A 9302-nucleotide genomic window follows, 5' to 3' on the forward strand; every position below is an offset into this window, starting at 1 on the left:
TGCTCAAGTTTTTGGTTCTTCCGCTGTTTTCCTCATTATCTCTAACTCAGGGACGTGTGAAACAGCACGAAGCCACCTGTGAATTCCTTTCCCACAAAACAGCACAAAGCTTCCTGCGAATTCTCCCATAATTCCCCCTTTTTTATTTTCAATCATCCAAATGCTTTCTATAGATTTTCTATCTATCACTGCAGACACTGCAATAAGCAAGGTACAATAAGCAACAGGGTGAAAATCACATGCAGAACTACGATTGTAAAGTAGCGTGCTTACTAGAATCTACATCAGTCAACAAGCCACTAAGTGCTAGGAATGTTTCTTCGCAGCGATACTGCTTCTTACTCGCACAGCACAGTCACACAGTCACGCAAAGAGGCCTCTTGCACTTCTCATTTATACCACAAGAAAACATCACCTAAAATAATTTGTGTGCGGCTTCAGGAGGTCCTTGTCTGCTCCCGTGGTGAGTGGCTGACAGTGGAGACCCCTCCGAGGAAAAAATGCTCGGGGTGCACCTAGGGGCGTCCGTTCCACAGTCGATCCCACAGCCAAGCAGAGCGGCTCCTGGCGCAAGGAAGGATGCTATTATAATTTGTATAATGACAGCAAAGAGATGCATTGCAATAAGGAGCAAGTGTGGCGTTGACCTTTTTTTTTTTTTTTTTTTTTTTTTGAGCAATTAAACCTTACACATGCTATTACTGTTTCACATCCCAGGATATCTAATTCCTGTGGCTCTAGGGGTGCTTGCGGCAAGTAGACAGTCCAGTCTTTGTTATCCGCCGTGTTCCCCAGCAGGCATGTCGTAGATGGGTCGTTTCATTGGCTCCACCAGATCCAGGAACCTCCTCCCATCTAACCTTTAGTGCACTGCTGTATTAATCAGCTCCAGATTATCACCGAATGGGTCACCCACAGTCTGGGCTGGACTGAGACCCAGGAGGCGCCGAAGCTGCAGAGGTGGACGAGGATGATGGTCCCAACCATGGTCGCACGCCACGAGCTGGCACCCATCGTGGTCCTTGCCCTGTGGAAACACAAGCGTACCCTCGCCCCCAGGTTATTAAGGGATATGGTCCTTCCCACCCCCCAGTATCCAGATTTCTCATCATAACCATCGCTTTTCCTGTTGGAATGGACGTTAGTCCTGATTCCATTGATTTAAAATGCTTAATTATAGGTGGTATTTCTTCGTATTGAAAAGGTAGTGTCAAATGATTCATGACATATACTACTTTGTTCAATCTATTCTGCAGGGTCTCCTGTGTCTCCCCCTTTTTCTGTTTAACCAATAAGTCCTTTAACGCGGTGAACACGTTCTACTATTGCTTGTCCTGGGGGTGAGTGTGGGATGCCTGTCTTGTGAGTGATGCCCCAGGAATGGAAAAAAAGTCGCGTAGAGCGGCTTGCATAAGCTGGGCTATTATCAGTTTTTATTTCTTTAGGGATTCCGAGGGCGGCGAAGGCCGCACGGAAATGCGTCTGTGCGTGACGGCTTGTTTTGCCCGTCATCGCAGAGGCCCAGAGCGTGTGCGAAAAAAAATCTATGGACACGTAAACGTATTTTAGCCTCCCAAACTTGGGAACATGAGTAACGTCGGTTTGCCAAAGCTGAAGAGAAGAGAGGCCCCCAGGATTAACTGTAGTCGGTGGGCCTGGTCGTTGTTGACAATCTGGGCAGGTCTGTACTATGAGCTTAGCATCTCCTATGGGGATGGCAAACTGTTTGGACAATGCCTTTGCAGCCTGGTGGAAGAATTGATGTGATAGACGAGCCTGGGAGAATGTATTTGGCACTGGGATTTGCAATGCAATGTTAGTCAATTGATCGGCCCGGGCATTTCCTTCTGCAAAGAATCCCGGGAGTGTCGTATGACTTCTAATGTGGATCACGCAATAAGGGTGGGTACGGTGCTCTGTAAGAAATACTAACTCTTTAAATTTTAAGAACAGTGCTTCGTTGTGGATGTGTTTGATCTGAGATCTTTCGATTCATTGTGCTATTCCTACTGCATAATGTGAATCAGAGACAATATTTAGTGGAGCCTGGTCCCATTGCTTGAACGCCATTACTACTGCATGTAATTCTACTATCTGAGGGGAGCCCTGTATTGTTTCTATGACATGTTGCCAGTGGCCTCCTTGTTCCCACGTGACTACAGCTTTTCCCGTTCTCCCTGACCCATCTGTAAATACTCTTTGTCCTTGGACTGGGTGCCATCGATATAGCGGCTTGTCCTCAACGTGTACATTATTATAAAAGGTAAGCATTTTATGAGACGGGAGATGTATATCAAGTTGACCATTGAAACCCGAAAGGGCTGATCGTAGCTCTAAGCTATTCTGGAGGCACCAATCAAGATAGTCTTTAACTATCAGAATGATAATGGATTTTGGCTCTTCTCCGGCCATTTCTATAATTCGTTCTCTACCCTTCCTAATCAAATCTGAAAACATTTAAATGCAGGTGGCAAGTGTCTTTGTTGGTTGGTGGGGTAGAAACACCCATTCTAATAGCAACAACGGGTCTGTTGCATTGGAGTCCTATTGCACAATAATAGCTAAAGGTTGTGGATTCTGGTTGCATATGTAGAGCTGAATGGGTAAATTTTCTGCTCGCCGCTGGCATTGTTGGGCAGAGATCTTCTCCTCTATGCGGTGTAGCGCCACCCTGGCTTCATTAGTCAGCCGGCGGGGCGCATTAACATTAATGTCCCCTTTTAACAACTCGAACAGGGGTGCTAGTGTATGGTTGTCAATTCCACATTGCGTCCTTATCCAATTTATATTGCCTATAAGCTTTTGGACATCATTGAGCGTGCGAATTTCCGTCGTAATGGCTACGTTTTGGGGTTGAATACTGTGCTGCAGTATCTTCCAGCCTAAATATTTCCAAGGCGGCTCGATTTGAATTTTCTCCGGTGCGATTTGTAATCCCCATGTCTGGAACTCCTGCCGTAGAACAGGCAGTACTTCTTGCGTTAAGTTTTATGTCGGACTGGAGAGCAATATGTCGTCCATATAATGATAGATGTATACGTGCGGGAATCGTTTGCGTACGGGGCGTAGCGCTTCTGCTACGTATGTTTGGCAAATTGTTGGGGAATTTTTCATCCCTTGAGGCAGCACAATCCAATGATACCTATCCATTGGTTCGGTCTTATTGATTTTTGGGACCGAGAACGCGAATCGAGGAGCATCAGCAGGGTGAAGTGGAATAGTAAAGAAGCAGTCCTTTAAATCGATAATCAAGATGTTCCAATTGCGAGGGAGCATAGCAGGAGAAGGTAATCCGGGCTGGGGAGCTCCCATGTCCTCCATTGCATTGTTTATTTGACGTAAATCGTGAAGTAAGCGCCATTTCCCGCTTTTCTTTTTAATAACAAACATGGGTGAATTCCAGGGGCTGGTTGTGGGGGTAATGTGTCCCAATTGTAACTGTTCTTGGACAAGTTCTTGGAGAGCAGCAACCTTTTCCGCAGGAAACGGTCATTGATTCACCCACACAGGATTATCAGTTCCCCAGGTGAGTCTCATGCGCGGTCGCCCGTCAATGGCCGCTATTGAAAATTTTCCGGAAAGCTCAGGGTGAACTTGCCCTGCCCCATCACATCCCTCCCCAGGAGACTGACAGGTATGAGGGCAGCATACGGCTGGACGTTATACAGCTAGCCTTCATGAGTCTTAATGGTAAGCATATACCGGCTCTGAAAAGTACCAGAGACACCACCGACTCCCACAAGGCCTTTTGTGGTGGGATCTAAAGGCCAACTTTTGGGCCAATCATGAAGAGAAATTACTGTAACATCTGCCCCGGTATCCATTAATATGGTTATTTGTGCGCTGGAGGGGTCAGCGTGCGGGTGATGAAGTGTTAGGGTCAGTGTAGGCCTCCTGATGGTAATGGCCGAGGCCCAAAACGCTGACGGGGGTCCCGTTGATCCAAACTCCGTTCGTGTCAGTCACATGTCTCTGCTTGTGGAACTATGGCTTTAAATAGTATTAACTGTGCAATTGTAGTCCCCTTGGGAATGAGCATCGGTGGGGAGGGAGTCCATGCCATTGCTTGTATTATGCCTTCATAATCAACGTCAATGACTTCAGGCAGTATAAAAAGACCCGTTAGTGTGGTGCTAGACCGCCCTGGCAAGAGGGCGCTGCATCCCTTCCCTATTGGTCCCTGTACATTTAGAGGTATTCTGCGGACTCGAGTGTCCCAAAGGGTGCAGCTCGTTACTGTGGAGACATCCAATCCGGCGCTTCCTCGGGTTCTGGCTGTGAGGGAATCCACGGTGACGTAGTCGGTGGGATCGCTGGAGCAGTGGGCGGCTGTGGTCGCAGCCCGGTAGTCGTCATCGCCCAGGGCGGTGACTTCCGCGAGGACGGCCTGCCCACGAAGGAGGGCCGGGGCACTTGTGTCATCGCGCGGCCCCGCCCCGCGCTCTGCTTCCCGTTTCCCTGCCACGGTTGTAAAGGTCGTCCCTCTGCATCATGCGTCGAATGGCACTGGCTAGCCCAGTGCCATCCCGTGCCGCACCGTGGGCAAACAGTGGGAGGGGCAGAGTTACCGCGTTCCCCCCCCCCCCCGCTCCTCGCTGTGGGCATTCGGTAGCAAAATGCCCCGTGGCTCGACAGCGAAAACACCGTTTTCACCCGGTTTTAAGTGCAGTAGCAAAAGCTCCGGCCAAAGCGGCAGTTTGATGTTCTACGGATCCGACTCGATTGCAAGCCTCTACCATTTGTACCAGTGTAGTATTAGCAGGCAGGGCTTGGAGTATTTTCTTATAGTCTGTGTTTGCATTTTCCACTGCCAGTTTTAGTATAAGGGCCTCTTTGGCCTCGCGGTTGTCAATTTGTTTGTCCAAAGCGTCTCGCAATCTATCAATGAATTGCATATAAGGCTCGGTAATTTGTTGCCTAATGCTGGTAAATGATGGCTCGGCTTTTCCAACTTCAGGCAACTTCAGCATAGCCTGGAAGGCCAGAGACGCGGACTGCCGCAGGATGGCACCGTCGAGCCTAGCCTGCAATCTCGGATCAAATAACGGCTCAGTCCCCACCAACTGTGGGATCCCGGCTCCCAAGAGGGGGTCGCCGGGCTGCCGGTCCAGGTTACGCAGGGCGGCCAATTCGCACCCTTCTTTCCATTTTTGCTCCCACAGTAATTTTTGTGTTGGCGCTAAAATCATCGCGGCTATCTGACGGCAATCGCACGGCACCAGCAAGTGACCAGTCATAACGTTTTCTAACAATGACTGAGTAAATGGTGCGTGTAATCCATATGTAGTCACAGTCTTTCTCAACTCTTTAATTAGGTCCCATTGGAAGGCATTATATTCATTTGGACCGTTGGGTCACACCTGCACCGGGAAAGCCATTCCCACCGGGTCCCCGTCTTTTAGTGCTTCTTGGCGCACCAGCTCCCATCGTTCCCGCGGGTCGAAAGCTCGGGCCCCCAAGGAGGCATTATCGGGGTAGGCAAGGGGGGAGCCAAGGGGTTCAGCGGGGAGGGGTTCTGTGGTGGCAGCGGGGAGGGGCTCTGCGGTGGCGGTCCGCGGCCCTCTTGCTTGTCATCCCCCAGGTCTATCAAATTGCACTGCTCTGGTGACCTTGCAGGCTCTGATCTCAGTTTGGCTGCTTTTATTGCCTGGGCAACGGCATTCTGTACTTCCTTTTCTGCCTGCCACGATCTTAAAGTCTCTGTCACCAGCCGCCACCTCAGCAGCATTAGTATCCCCACGGGACGCTGCTTCCCATATTTTTTCCCCCGCTTGGTCCCAAGTTTTTACATCAAATACTGTAGAAGCCATTGAGGGGAACCCTTGTTTTTGCAAAATTTTCAATAATAGCTTTATCTTAAACGAATCATATTTTACTCCCCTTTCTATTAGGAGTTGCGTTAGCAGTTTCACTATAGCCTCTTCCTCTGCCGAAAGGCTAGCTCCCACGATTAATGCCCAGCCGCTCACCTGTCCTCCAGGTGATGTCCCAGGGCTGAAGCTGCAGTCCAGCTGTGAGCTTGATCCGTTCTGCTGGGTTCCGTTCAGACTCTCGTGCAGCGCTGCTCCTTCCTGATCACGTCGGGGTCACCAACTGAAGGCACACACGACACGGACTCCTGATGGCTCTTGAACAGGAGACCTTTATTGCCATTTTTCACCACTACATATACTTTCCCCATAGCCCCACACGCTGTCCACGCGCCCGAATCCGTCTTACCATTGGTCAGAGACCCTCAGACACACACCTCGAGCCAGCCAGCAATTGGCCACTGCACAAAGCTCATCTTTAACGCTGTAGCCAATTTACTTTATCTCGACCTTGCTCAAGTTTTTGGTTCTACCGCTGTTTTCCTCATTATCTCTAACTCAGGGACGTGTGAAACAGCACGAAGCCAACTGTGAATTCCTTTCCCACAAAATAGCACAAAGCTTCCTGCGAATTCTTCTCCCACAATACTCTTCTTCGGATGTCACGGGGGATGATAGATATACAATGCCATTATTATTACAATGCCAACAAATAGTTGTTTGAGCCAATTCTATTCAGGTAACCATGAAGTTAGTTTCTCCCAAATGTTTCTAAATCCCCAGGAACTGTCATCTTGAGTTAATCTATGTAGGATCTTTTTTTTTTTTCCAAATATTTTTGAGATCAGTCAAATTCATCCCATTTGATCTACATATATATAGCAACTAGTAATAATTATAGTGCACGCTCCTCCTTATGAGCTTATTAATAAATCTAATACTATTCGATTCTAGAGTACTATTTTTGCAAACTTACCTAACTTATTTTCTAGATCTTCAATATATGTACAATATTTTTGTATTTTGAGATATTTACAATAGCTTTTTCTAATTCACTCACCCTTAACCAAGGTAAAAACCACCTTGCAAAACTGTAAAATGCTAGAGAATTTTACTAGAGGATTATCCGAAGTCTGCTTAATTCTACGTGTGGACTCAAGGGGGCTTTGGCTTTGTGGGTCTTCAATAATAGTTACATTTGGAATTATTGCCTCCAGGGTGCAAGCTCCCTTCCATCCTAGGGGCAACACCTTCCTGGCTTTATTGCCACATAGCCAGTACCACCCCTTGCCATTTGGGATAGGCCATCTGGTTACAGGAGTCTCATGTTGTATCTGGTGTGCATTATGTGTATTAGCATTCCCGTGGCTACCATATTCGGTACAGTATGGATTATTCCCTATTTCATGGATATTTCCACACCCCGGGTCAGTAATATTGCCCCCTGAGTTTCTATCAATGTTGTTTAAAAGGCACCTCTGATAACACAGTATGTTGTAGCCAGGATTATGTGTAGGGAGCTCAACTTCAAAATCTATTCCTTCCTGGGACTGAGTATGATCTGTCATTTTTAGAAATCTAGAGAATCCAGACACAGTTGCTGCTGGAAATAGCAATCAGGGGCAAGGCCTTTTCAGTCTTCCTAGGCATCTGGGTGCAAATCCAATAATTATTTTGAGATAGAACTCAGCAGATGTTCTGGATTAACTGGAAATGCTGATTTTTCCCTCCATCCTATCACTAATCCACTGAGAATAGGTATTACTAAGATAAACTTAAAATACATCATTTCTATGTATATATACACCCCCTATAATAATTAAGAAATAATAATTAAGAAAGACAATAAAAATCACAAACTAATAAGGATTCTTCTGGTGGGGATTAAATACAACCCCCTTTCTCCCACTTCCAGGGAGTGTTCCCTGGAAACACTCCAATTCTGTGTAATCCAATACCTTTTACTCATTAATTCATTAAGAATTCTTCTAAGGAGAAGTTAAAGGTTTACCAGAGATAGTTTTAACAGTTTTAATCCTTAAAAGTCTTTGTTAATGCAGTCTCTCAGGTATCAGGGTTAACTGATGCTTTTACCCAGGTATGAGTCCACCCTTTCTCAGCCGTTCTTACTGTCGTCTCAGTAGTCAGGAGCACTTGGAATAGTCCGTCCCACTCAGGTCGCAGTTTCAGTTCTCTCCATGTTCGCATCAGATCCCAATCTCCTGCTCCGAATGGATGGATCAGGGCTTCCAAGGGTGGGGTTTGAGCTATCAGTCCATGGGTCCTGAGAGATGACAAAGAGGACGATAGCCCGAGTATATAGTTCTTGAGAAAAGCATCTTTTGTCTCAAATTGAGGTAATTCATTCCCTTTGTCCATGTACAGCAATCCAAATAATATTTCATATGGTGAAACTCCCACATCTTTTCTTGGTGCAGTTTGAATTCGGAGAAGTGCCAAAGGAAAGCACTTCGTTTGGGGAAGCCGAGTTTCCAGAACTTAATCAATTGCTGCTTATTGTCTGATCCTCTCCACCATTCCAGAAGGGGAAGGATGCCAAGGAGTGTGAAATTTCCACTTGATTCCTAGAGTCCACATTAGCCCTTGCAATATTTCTGACATAAAGTGATATCCTTGATCAGAGTCAATATTTTCAACAATTCCATACCTGGGAATTATTTGTTCTAGAATTACTTTAGTGACTATGTTCGCAGTAGCAGATACTGAAGGGAAAGCTTCCACCCACCCTGACAAGTGATCGACCAAGAATAATAAGTATTTAAATCTACCTTCTCTGAGGAGTTCTGTAAAATCTACCTGTACATTTTGGAAGCGTTGAATTCCTGGTTCTCGCCCCCCCCCCTTTGGGCAGACTGCAGATAATTTTCCTATTTACCTTTTGACATACTACATAACTCCTGCATACTTGTTTAGCCAGAGTATATATATATTCCTACACATACATATTTCCATAGCACAGCATCACACGTTGCTTGAATTCCCCAATGACCCTCTTGATGTGAAACAGTTAATATTTGCCTCATTAGTACTTTATTCAGCATTTCTCTCCCCTCAGGGACTATCTGTTTTCCTTTGGACTTCGTGACTCCTAATTTCTTAAAAATCTCTCTCTCTTAAAACTTTGTACTTCTTTTTAGTTTTGGGTAGGGGTAGCTCAACAATTCCCTGAACCCTCTCTGGATTTATTCTTCGTTCCCCCTCAGACAATAGATGCCCTAAATACCTGACTTCTCTTTCTACGTATTGTAATTTATTTTCCAATACTTTCAAGCCCTGTTTTCCCAGAAAGTCGAGTAGCTTGTTAGTGGCTTCCTTCACAACTGTTTTCTCCTGTCCTGACAGTAAAAGATCATCCACATATTGTAACAGTAACATCTCCTTTGGAGGTTGGAATTACTCCAAAATTTGTTCTAGAACTTGCCCAAATAAATTGGTGGCCCTGTAAACCCCTGAGGTAAAACTGTCCATCTG

This window comes from Anser cygnoides, unplaced genomic scaffold, assembly GCF_040182565.1.
Source record: "Anser cygnoides isolate HZ-2024a breed goose unplaced genomic scaffold, Taihu_goose_T2T_genome scaffold_55_1, whole genome shotgun sequence".
Taxonomy (NCBI): Eukaryota; Metazoa; Chordata; class Aves; order Anseriformes; family Anatidae; genus Anser; species Anser cygnoides.